The sequence below is a fragment of the Caretta caretta genome, chromosome 1 (assembly GCF_965140235.1).
Source record: "Caretta caretta isolate rCarCar2 chromosome 1, rCarCar1.hap1, whole genome shotgun sequence".
NCBI classification, from domain to species: domain Eukaryota; kingdom Metazoa; phylum Chordata; order Testudines; family Cheloniidae; genus Caretta; species Caretta caretta.
The window spans coordinates 348,481,530-348,493,159 of NC_134206.1; positions in this window are offsets into that span (position 1 = coordinate 348,481,530).

An 11,630-nucleotide genomic window follows, 5' to 3' on the forward strand; every position below is an offset into this window, starting at 1 on the left:
AAATACTCCGCCCTCTGGAATAATGGAGCATGTACAGAAAGGGTCCCTGGAGGTCTGAAGGGCCTGTAAATTACCCGGTGTCTCGGCTGCTTACCAAAACGTACAGAGGCAGCTACTGTATAAAAGAGCCCCAGGAGCTGCCTTTATTAGTAACGGGAGATGGATTGCACGGGCAAGATGTGGGCCTGGAGTGGGGGTCTGGCATCCCCAGTGGGTTTTTTTGTCGGGGGGGATGTTTGGATCTAGGGACGTGGTCTGGCCCACTACAGCTCCAGGAGCTAGCTAGAAAGTTAAGATGATCCCAAAGTTGAGGGGTCCTTGAGTCTGGGGGTTTCATCCGGGATCCTCATGACTAAAACCAGCAGTAACTTTTGCCTTCCCTAGCACATTTCACCTGAGGCTCTTCACAAGCCCTAGCTGGCATGGGGGGGGAGTCATTCAGCACTTGGCAGAAGGCGCTCAGCAGCATGCAAGATTGGGCCCTTCACCGCTATGCATGGGATCCTAGCAATGAAAGCACCCCAAGGATGAGCAGGGTGGGCTAGAGGAATGCGCAGTGGGTCTGGGAGCCAGGCAAACCTGAGGTCTAGGCCTGCCTCTGCTACTGATCAGCTCTAGGGCAAGTTGTTCTGCCTTTCCGTCTCAGTTTTCCAGCCGTAAAAGCTCTATTTCAAATGCTTAAGAATTCCCATCATGGTCTGTGACCTACAAATTAAACCGCAAGGGTGTGAAATGTCCGGAGAGGATCCCTGCAGGAGAACACACACACACCCCGCCCAGGTTTCATGCTGGGACGGGACTTTGGGAGTTTAGGCAGTGCTGGTGGATGGACACTTGTGTGCCATGCCCACGATCGAGTCAGCAAAGCAAACTAGCTCCAGGCCCGCGGGCTACCTCCCCTGCTCCTCCTGGCGTGAGGGCACCGACATGCTACCATCGCTTTCTGCCTTCTCTCAGCTCTGATGAGGCCACAGTGTGTGACTCAGAGGTTCATTTGGCTTTTGGCGAATAGCCAGACTTTTGTTTCCATTTCCCCTGTGAGGAGAGAGACAGAGCCTGACAGAACTCCCCCCCCGCTTCCTGCATGTTCTTAGAGACCTGAACATTTCTAACAGAGACTTTCTTTCCCCTCTTGGCAGAGACCAGCTCTGTTTCCTGCTCCTTCCTAGCTCTGCCGTGCTGCTGTTTTCCGACGATAGGCGACTGGGTCTAACTGGTGTGTGCAGTGGGATCCAGAGAAACACACACAGAAAGGGCTTTATTCTCACTTTACACTGGGGCCTTGTTGGTGTAGATTTTTCATGAGGGCTCTACACCAGCCAGCCCTGCTCCTAAAATCTGGCATAGAGAGCAGATTGGGCCAGGGGGTTGGAGGGGGAAATGGAGTACACTGCTCTATGGCTATTCTGTGCTTCCCAAGGGCCATGGGAAATGGAGGGCAAATCAGAGCCATCCTGAGGCAGCTCTAATTTATACCAGGGGCCATGTGGGGCTCTGCACATCCCCAGAATAGGGGAAGCATCTTTGACTCTCCGCGGCCATGTCCCAAGTGCTGGAAGGAAGGAGCTGAGGCCCAGATAGCTTTGCCAGAGACGTCCGTGGCCTGGGCTCTTGAGATAACATTTATTCACTCAACGTGTTGCTTTTCTTGGCCAGGAGCTGAGGACAATCATCCAGAGCAGGCCAGGAAATTATAAATGAGATGAAACGCTCCAAAGGCGTGGCATGCCCATTAGCGCTTCTGTACAGAAGAGCAGGTGACTAGGTCAGAACAAGCAAGCAGCCCTTCCCAAACCTGTCCGGCCCTGATTAACAGCAGCCCACAAAGAGCCAGGGGGAGCATGGCCTCTGGAGAAGGCTGAATACAGGAAAATGTATATAGGGGAAAAAAAGATCCATCCCCCTCCACACCCATTTCCTCTATTTGTTAACAAAGGGACGGGGCAGGGTCTAGTGGTTACAACACAGAACTGGTCATCCAGAGATCTGGGCTGTTTTCCCAGCCTGGCTCCCCATTAAACCCAGGCCCAGGGGCTGAGCACCCACAGTCTCCAGTCTAGTCCCTAAGAGCTGCAGGTCATCTCGGTGCAGTCGCAAGCAGAGACCTGAACTGCTCCCTGCCTCAGTCTCCCCACCTGTAAAATAGGGATAACCAGTGGTGAGCTGGAGCCGGTTCGCACCGCTTCGCTAGAACCGGTTGTTAAATTTAGAAGCCCTTTTAGAATCGGTTGTTCCGCGAGGGAGAACCGCTTCTAAAAGGGCGTCTAAATTTAACCGGCCAAGAGCGGTGCCTTAGGTGCCGACTCCAGGGGCGCTCCCACCGGCAGCTCCCCGCCCCGCGGCTGGCCCCAGATCACCTCACCTCCGCTCCGCCTCCGCCCCTGAACGCGCTGCCCCGCCCTGCTTCTCCATGCCCCCCCCACTGGCTCCCCACGAATCAGCTGTTCGGTGGGAAGCTGGGGTGGGCTGAGATGCAGGCTGCGGCTTCCCGCTCAGGCCCAGGGAGGCGGAGGTGAGCTGGGGTGGGCAGGGGGGGCGCGAGGAGGGCCGTCCACGCCGCAGCAGGTAACCGGGGGGGGGTGCAGAGGAATCACTCCCCGCCCCAGCTCACCTCCGCCAGCCTCGGCCTGAGCGCGAAGCCGCCGCCTGCTTCTCAGCCCCCCCCGGCTTCCCGCCGAACAGCTGATTCGTGGGGAGCCGGGGAGGGGTGGGGGGGGCGGAGAAGCAGGGCGGGGCAGCGCGTTCAGGGGAGGAGGCGGTGGCGGAGCGGAGGTGAGCTGGGGCCAGCCGTGGGGCGGGGAGCTGCCGGTGGGGGCTCTGCACCCACCAAATTTTCCCCGTGGGGGCTCCAGCCCCGGAGCACCCAGGGAGTCGGCGCCTAAGGCGCCACTTTTGATGGGATCAGTGGAGGGAGGGGGAGCAGCCGCTCCCCCTCCCCCTAGCTACACTCCCCCCCTAGCTACGCTCCCCCACCCCTAGGAGCCAGAGGGACCTGCCGGAGAGACCTTCCTGGGAACTGCCCCAGGTAAGCACCACCGGGACTCCCCACCTTGCCCCCCAGCAGGTCCCTCTGGCTCTTAGGGGTGGGGTGGGCACCCACTACCGTGGCCCACGAGACCCTCCTGCCCGGTTCTGGGGGCAGTCAGGGGACAGGGGAGGGGGGTGGATGGGGCAGGGGTCCTGGGGGTGGGGCATCAAGGAACGTGGGGGGTTGGATGGGGCAGGAGTCTAGGGGGGCGGGGCTGGGCAACGACCCCCTCGTGGGGTGAGGCGGGAACCGGTTTTTAAGACTGGCAGCTCATCACTGGGGATAACACTACTTACTCTCACCGGATAATTGTGAGGATTAACTCCTTAGAGCGACTTTGAAGTCCTGTGCGGGTTCAAAGCTTTATTTCTGGGAACAAGGGGAGGAGAAAGGTCTAAGAAGATTGACATTTGGATACGCTACTCCTCACGACTTGTTCCCGAATTATTCTGGAGGCCCGTAGACACCGCTCCTCCTGCTAAGCCTGCACGTGCGGTCTCTAGCCCAGAGCTGGCCGCATTTCAGTGACGAGTCCGGGTAATGAATGTGTTCTGCAGACATTGCTATAGCCTCAGCGCTTTCCTCACCTAAACAGTGAATCCTCAACGACTATTGCTCACTCTAGGGGCGAAACCCCTCTGAGGCCTGGTCCACATTACAGAGTTGGGTGGATGCAAGGCAGCTTACATCGCCCTAACTAGGGAAGTGTCTACACTAAAAATTCGCTCCCGCCGACGTAACTCGCCTGCTACGCCGACTTCACTCCCCCTCCGTGAGAGGCGTAGCGTCAGAGTCAGTGGTGGATTAATGATTTTGCCACCCCTAGGCCCGGAAATAATTGCTGCTCCCCCCCGCCCTCCCCCAAGCTCACCTCCGCTCCTCCTCCGCCTCCTCCCCTGAGCACACCGCTGGGTCCTGCTTCTCCCCGCTCCCTGCCAGCGCTTGTGCGCGAAACAGCTTCGCGAAGGAGGGGGGAAAGGGGGGAACCGGCGCGCTCAGGAGAGGAGGTGGGGCCGGGGCAGGGATTTGGGGAAGGGGACTAATAGGGGCAGGGAGGGGGTAGGGAAGCGGTGGAGTTGGGGCGGGGCCGGGGGCAGGGCAGGCAAACCGGCACCGGGGGAAGCAGCCGCCTCTGGCTGCTATTATAAATTTGCCGCCCCTGCAAATTTGCTGCCCTAGGCCTAGGCACCACGTTGCCTACACCGACTGCTGCTGGCTTTCCGAAGCCGTCCCACAATGCCCCACGCTGACGTGCCGCCGACACAAGGAGCACGGCGTCGACACGCACACGCGATGTAATTACGGCGGCGGCTGCATGCCGACCTAAGTGACGTCGGCTTCGTTTTGTAGTGTAGACATGGCGTCAGCCGCCTAACACACAAAATGTGGGGAGGGGAGGGGAAAATACACGCCCCAGCTAGAGCCTGAGCTTGGCGTGGGAGAGCCAGACGACAAGGCCGAATGCTGGGCCGAAACGTTTTTGGCTCGCACTGCGCGCCGCAGGCCAGCGAATCTTCAGCTCTCGACCCAGCATGTGTCCTGTTCAACAGCTCAGACGTGGGCCCTATGCCAGGCTTTGCAACGGAGCCTAAGGAGAAAGGTGTTCGGTCTGAGAAGGTGCGACATTATTACAGCTGTTCGGCCCTGCAGCGGGTGCAAGACATGGGATTTTAGAGCCCCCTCAGCTTGCTATTCTGCACCATGTCACTGGTGGAAATCGCCGAGCCTTTGGCTGGATCAGATAACTCCCTGATGGAACAAGCTGGCCAAACCTGGCTGGGGTCCCCTAAGCACACACAGAGGCGAGCACGTCGATTCAGGGTGGAGTTCACATGCATGGAGTTCCGGGTCCTGAAGTTCTTAGAGAGGACCAAGCCATGGTGTATGTGGGCTTAACTGAGTCAAGCATTGCCACATAGACCGTTGGCATGCTGAACTGCCTGGCCGGTGGGTCGGACAGACAGCCAACCCAGAGTGGATGTAAGCTCTGGATCCATGTTCTGCACTCACTGGCCGTTCTTCACAGCGTTCGCCTGGCACTTTCTGCAGCACGGGGTACGTGTGACGGAGTCCGTGAGTTCACTTGTTATCAGCACCGCCAGCACTCATGATCAGTTATTGGCGGGGGAGAGAGTCAAGGTAGCTGCGGCAGCAACAGGGTCAGCCTGTGGTTCATATTCAGGTCAGCAAGCAGGCGGGGCCATTTCAGATCCATTGAGTCCCTCTGGAGAGGAAAATGCTGTCAGTGATCAGTCTGTTCAGAGACTATACAGTTCTAAGGAAAGTATACCTGTCCCCACTTACGCAGGTGTGGGCCTCCCAGTTATGGGCCCTGCCTAAGTACAATAAAAGGAACTGGGATTTCATAGAAATTTGAGGTTTACTGAACCTATCTTCCTGTCTGTCAGAGTTCAAGCAGCCAACAAGATGCAATTTCTTCTCGTCAGGGCTATTTATTCCCTTTCCCCAGAGTTCAAGATGATGGGACGAATTCTCATGCACGTCTCCTCTTCACGGGTGTGGGAGGAGACATCAACAAAGTTCAGCTATGGTTTATCTGGTGTCTATGGGCCTTCTTTAGTGGGGCACAGGTTCAGAGCAAACCCTTTTACAGTCCCAGAGTAAACACTTAAATCTTACTTTATAACATGCGCTACAGTTATTATCAGTGAGATTAATGCAGGCAGCAACATACGAACATTTCAGAGTCTAAACACTAAATACATTCTTATAAGACTAATGCCTATTTTGAGCAAAACTAACATGCAGGTGACCTGGTCTGGGCTACAGCTATGAGGTTGTCAGTTCTTAGCTAATGCCCACAGTCTGGGCAAGAACTGGCATCTGGCCTGCCAGCATCACACACTGAGCTTAGCATAAAGCCAGGGCTGGAGTTCCAGGGGACAGTCTCTGCTTTGTTTGCTTGTTGTTCAAGAATCCTGGTTGGGGAACATTTACTGCAGATTTCCAAGGCGTTACAAACACAAGCAAGAGCTGTCTGTGTTTTCATTAGACCGCCGTTAACGTCCTTGATGGACATGTTCTTTTGGCCTTATCTTTGTGGACCTGAGAAAGCACAGCACCCTGTGCACAGCCTGAAGTGTGTGTGTTTTACATCTGCGAACAGAGTACTTTGGAAAAAGCTGGGCTCTTAGCCATGCTTCAAAACTAGATTCAGCACCATTTATCCATCAACAAACTAAAGTGACAGCACCACGTGATCCGGTTGCCTGCTGAGGTCCCCAGCAATTGCATAGCTTGGGATAAATCAAGTAGTCCAGGGAGTAGGAACCAGAAAAGAACACGAACGGTCATGTCTGTTGGAGTGACTGTAACAGTACAATTAGAGATGCGGTTTATGTCCCCCTCTCTCTCCCTCCTCCTCCCCCCTTGAGCGAACATGCCCCCTAGGAGTATGTCTTGTTTGGCCAAAGTACCACCTGGCAAAATTGCGGCATGAGCAGCTCTCAGACTTTCTTCATGTTGCGCAGGGTCTGATCCTCCATCTTCCATTGGAGTCAATGGATAGACTCTCATAATCCCCCCGTTGGCTTGGGATCAGGCCTTCAATCATCCAGACAGGACTTGGCTCCAAACTTGGCTTTCAAGATCAGAGAAAGCACTGGGTCCCAGACCCTCAAAGATATTTAGGCACTGAACTCTCGTTGAAATCAATAGGAGTTAGGTACCTAGACAAGTTGGAGGATCTAAACCTAGGTGTTATGGCAGTCCCATGCAAGCTGCTCAGATATCATGGTGATGCATGCAGTCTAGCTTGCTAGACATGGCAAACATTAAAACAGAGAGACCTTCATAGGTTACAACATATAGAAGATCCTAGAAACCCTCATAAAGGTACCTGAAAGTGTTCGCTCTGCAAATCCAAGGCAGTGGGCATCTCACAAGAACACATCTACACCGTGTGGCGATGGTTGGCTCTCAGTCACAACTGACTTAGCCTCATGAAGATATGTACATCTGAAAGCCACCTGTCTTGGGCTTGTGAATGACTAGCAGAAGATGATCATTGGGAGGGGTCAGTTCTTTGGGCAAATTTAGCTCTGGCACTTGAAATTGCAAGCCCAATAGCAAGGATTTTTTAATGAATCCCTAAACTCAGGGGTCATATCTTATGACTGGAGAATTGCTAATATTGTACCTCTATTTAAGAAAGCGGGGGGGGGAAGTGATCTTGCAAACTATAGGCCCATTAGTTTGACTTGAACTGAATGCAAGGTCTTAGAACAAATTTTGAAAGACAGAGTAGTTAAAGACATAGAGATGAACAGTAATTGGGATAAAATACAACATGGTTCTGCAAGATTTAGATTGTGTGCCAGCCAGCCTGGTCTCTTTCTTTGAGAAGATAGCCAGCTTTCTAGGCAAAGGACATGCAGTAGATCTAATCTACCTGGATTTCAGTTAAGCGTTTGATGCAGTTCCACATGGGAAATTATTAGTTAAATTGGAGAAGATGAGGATTCATATGAGAATCAAAAGATGGGTAAGGAACTGGTTAATGGGGAGAAAGGTGAACCTAGGGTGCACTGGGCAAGCTATTTCCAGTAGAGATAGGGAAGTGTTATCATCATTGTACCAGCCACATGTGAGACCTCATCTAGAGTACTGTGTGCGGTTCTGGTCTCCCAAGTTTAAGAATCCAAACTAGAGCAAGTGCATAGAAGCGCCACTGGAATTATCAAAAGAATGGAAAACCTACCTTACAAGATGAGATTTAAGGAGCTTGGCTTGATATGATTGCTGTCTGTAAATATATCAGAGGGATAAATATCAGGGGGGCAGAGGAGTTAAGTTAAGGGCCAATGCTGGCACAAAAACAAATAGATATAAATTGACCATTAACAAGTTTAGGCTTGAAATTAGATGGAGGTTTCTAACCATCAGAGGAGCGATGTTCTGGAACAGCCTTCCATGGGGAGCAGTGGGGGGCAAAAAACCTAACTTGTTTCAAGATTGAGCTTGATAAGTTTATGGAGGGGATGGTATGAAGACGTTGCCTACAATGGCATATGGCCCAGTCGCATCCGCTGTTAGCAAATATCTCCAGCAGCCAGAGATGGGACACTATATGGGGAGGGCTCTGATTTACTACAGAGAATTCTTTCCCAGGGGTCTGTCTGGGATTTGTGATTCAGGAAAGAATTTTCCCCCAGATCAGATTGGCAGAGATCCTGGGGGGTTCCACCTTCCCCTGCAGTGTGGGGGCACAGGTCACTTGCTGGTTTGAACTAGAGTAAATGCTGGATTCTCTATAACTTAAAGTCTCTAACTCAAGATTCGAGAACTTTGGTCACTCAGCCAGAGGTTATAGAGTGGGTGGGTGAGGTTCTGTGGCCTGCCATGTGATGATCATGATGGTCCCTTCTGGCCTTAAAGTCTGTGAGTCTATGAAATCTTTTCATCTTTCTCCTTAAGTCAGTCCTTCCAGCTGACCTTCTCTGAAGTCCCTCCACCTTGCTGGTAGCGAGGTCCCCAGCAATTCATGGCGTGTTGCCATTGCAATCTCACTGGAGTGGTATAAAGAGACACTTTCACCTCCCTGCTCACCTCTGCACTTACCTCTGGAACAGTACCTTCAGGGTGCAACAGGGACTGACCTGGTCTGGCTTGAGTTTCCCATCTCAGCTGGCCAGCCTGCAGCTTCAGGTAGCTGAGATGAATGAACCCTCCAGTTAAGTCACAGGAGTTCACCCCTTGCAGAGTTAACAGAAGCCCAAAAGCAAACACAACCCAATCCTTTGCCCCAGCCCATCCCCCCAGGGTCCACCCTACTCCACCGCAGTCCGTAGCACTTCTCTTGGGCTCAGCGACCAGTCCCCCTGGGCTCCAATTAACCCTTCGCCCGCTTGTGGACTGAGCTTGCTACACCTCCTCCTGGTAAAACAGCAGAGGGATAACCCACAGCCACCCTCTCCTACCCTGGAACCCTAAACAACTGGGCTGTCCATCCCTGTAACACAACTGCCCTGGCTTTTCTTCCTGGGTGCTCAGACTCTTTCCAGGCTGCTCTCCCATTCATTAATGGACCATCTCCCTCTAGGTCTGCTCTGCCACCCCCCCCCCCTTTCTCACATGACTCCTGCCCTCATTCCCATCACCTAGGGAGGTGGCTAAGCCTGGCACAGGTGAGGCTGAGCTCCCAACCCCTTAAAGGGCCAGCTCATGCTGTGACACTGGGCATCTCGTCACCAAAATCAGTCTGGATGAGAAGAACAATGAAAGTGACCCAGAAGGCTGGAGGGCTTGACTTACAGAAAATGATGAACAGCTAACTACATATAACCTGGCAAAGCAATGACCAAATGGAGGAGATATAATGTAACAATCCCTGGGCTGAGTTACCAGGGGGGTTTGAACCCATGATCTTTAGCACGCACCTCTACTGCTTGATCTAAAGGAGGCGCTCCCTGAGCTAGCAGCAGTAGCAACTGATGAGTCTCTTATGTGAACCAGCCATTAGTGGGAGGAGGACACAGCTTAATGGTGCCAGTGTGTTACCCCTAAGGGGCGTTCACACCAACTATTTAATGAAATACATAGGAGAGTAACAGGAGCGATGGGGTGACACGAAGAAAGGGAAGTTTTAAATCCAAAAAACAGTCCTGCCAGTGAGCTGTCTGGGGCTGTGGAATCAGGGGAAGCCCAAGAGCTGAGCAGAACGCTAATAAATGAACCCTGGGCTGATCTGACTTTTCCACCTCTAGCTTTTAGGGTTCTTCTACCCCCCACTTCCTTTGGAACTGTGGCTTGCTCTTTGCACGGCGTGCAGGGCAGCATCCCTCCGGCACACCCCACCCCACCCTGCAGCATTTCAGTCACCCAGAAGCCCCGGCTTCTGAGCAGCTTGGAAGCTCAGCACGCCCCAGCGCAACTAGCCAAAAAAGCCAGCTCAGGCCAAAAAAAGAGAATGTTCCCTAGGGCACTTTTCTCCACTGGAGCACTCAGCATAATGAGAATATCAGCTCCAGCCTGTTCTGCTTTGTTGGCTTCGTGGCCAGTCGGTGGAACGTTAGAAGGTGCCTCAAATTTCAGTGCCGGTGGAGAGGAAATGAGGCCTCAGAGGAAAGGTTAAGGGGACTGCCGTCTGGAGAGAAGCCAAGGAGACATGATGTGATGGCTCACAGATATGTAAAGGAGGTGAGGGGAAGGACACGGATCCATTAGTCTCCTGAGTCAATGAGAGGAGAACCCTGTGATGGGCTTAGGCTGCAACCAGGGGGAACAGGGATAACTCTAACATGTGTTTGACGATGGATGAAGGGGCTGAGAACAGCCACTGAGGGTATTCAGTTTGACAGAACATGAGCAGGTCAGAGCTCCTCTGAAGCGCCGAGGGTTACACCCACCCACACTCACTCTATGTCTATGCACCCACGCTCGTGGGTCTCCCTCCAGCTGAGGCCCATTGGTGGGATGACATCAGGGACGCTAGTGCCGTCCTGGGGGTGGAGCGCACAGACGGGCTCCGCTCCCTGGAGGCCTTCTCGTCAGCAATCCCTCCAGAGGACTTTTAGACTCAATCTCCTTTGAGTGACTTGGCAGAGGATGCAAAACTCTGTGCAGAGATTTCAGAGTAACAGCCGTGTTAGTCTGTATTCGCAAAAAGAAAAGGAGTACTTGTGGCACCTTAGAGACTAACCAATTTATTTGAGCATGAGTTTTCGTGAGCTACAGCTGCTCCCAGATGAGACAGCAGGCCCAGGAGTGGAAGGAGCTGCCGCGAGGTGGCCTGGCTCTGGAACAGGCTGAACTTTGCCCAGGCTGTCCTGGCGAGGCCTGCTAAGGAACTGGTTTTGCTATTGCCTCTCTTCCTGGCGGTTTTTCCCAGCTGTGCTGCTCTGAGCCCATCAATGTGGCAGAGAGAACAACAGGAGGTGAATGCACTGTTCATTAAAGGACAGCGCAAGGCCAGCAGTTTGCTGTTCCAGCAAGTCACTTTAGCAGGTCACGGGGCAGTCCAAAGAGTCGCTGCTGGCAACATACATAACTTTGGGCTCAAGGGCTCAAATGAAGAGCTGCTCCGCCGGACTGGCTGAAGGGCAGGTGGAGGCACCAGGCCGTAGGAAAGCCAAGTCGATTGCTTTCCAGCCTGTGCCCCTCCCGAACGAAGTGCAATTAACATTCAGTCTGCTCTGCTACAGCCAGCACTGACAAGCCCCTGGTTCCCAATCCCTTGACATGAGGAGGAGAAGAAAAGCTAAATGGATTTATCATTAGCCTAGCAGAAGGCGGGTGGCGTGGCCAAACCCTGGGCCAGCTCTGAGAAAGGATTACAGGGTCCTCCCAGCTGGGAGCTGGGCTATTCTTTAGTTTAGTCAGTAGTTTGCAAGTTAACTTCAAACTTTGTTGCTGTTCTTATGTATGGTCAAGACTCTCCAGGTTCGGAGTACACTGATCGCTGCGGAGATCAGATGGACAGACAAGGAACTCCGATAGACAGACATGTTTGGGGGAAAAGGAAAGACAGTATGATACAGTGGAAGGAGTATCAAATGGGGCCTAAAGAGATCTGGGCTCTGTCCCAGGCTTTGCCACAGACCTGCTGCACAATCCTGGGCAAGTCATTTCCCTGGTTTCCCTC